The sequence below is a fragment of the Schistocerca gregaria genome, chromosome 7 (assembly GCF_023897955.1).
Source record: "Schistocerca gregaria isolate iqSchGreg1 chromosome 7, iqSchGreg1.2, whole genome shotgun sequence".
Lineage (NCBI taxonomy): Eukaryota > Metazoa > Arthropoda > Insecta > Orthoptera > Acrididae > Schistocerca > Schistocerca gregaria.
Genome location: NC_064926.1, coordinates 407,941,457 through 407,942,121, shown reverse-complemented (window position 1 = coordinate 407,942,121; position 665 = coordinate 407,941,457).

Below are 665 nucleotides of genomic sequence, written 5' to 3'. Positions count from 1 at the left end.
AACTTAATCATAGCTAACAGTTGGTTCAAGAATCATAAAAGAAGGTTGTATACATGGAAGAATCCTGGAGATACTAAAAGGTATCAGATAGATTGTATAATGGTAAGACAGAGATTTAGGAATCAGGTTTTAAATTGTAGGACACTTCCAGGGGCAGATGTGGACTCTGACCACAATCTATTGGTTATGACCTGTAGGTTGAAACTGAAGAAACTGCAAAAAGGTGGGAATTTAAGGACATGGGATCTGGATAAGCTGAAAGAACCAGAGGTTGTACAGAGATTCAAGGAGAGCATAAGGGAACAATTGACAGCAATGGGGGAAAGAAACACAGTAGAAGAAGAATGGGTAGCACTGAGGGATGAAGTAGTGAAGGCAGCAGAGGATCAAGTAGGTAAAAAGACGAGGGCTGCTAGAAATCCTTGGGTAACAGAAGAAATATTGAATTTAATTGATGAAAGGAGAAAATATAAAAATGCAGTAAATAAAGCAGGCAAAAAGGAATACAAACGTCTCAAAAATGAGATGGGCAGGAAGTGCAAAATGGCTAAGCAGGGATGGCTAGAGGACAAATGTAAGGATGTAGAAGCTTATCTCACTAGAGGTAAGATAGAAACTGCCTACAGGAAAATTAAAGAGACCTTTGGAGATAAGAGAACCACGTG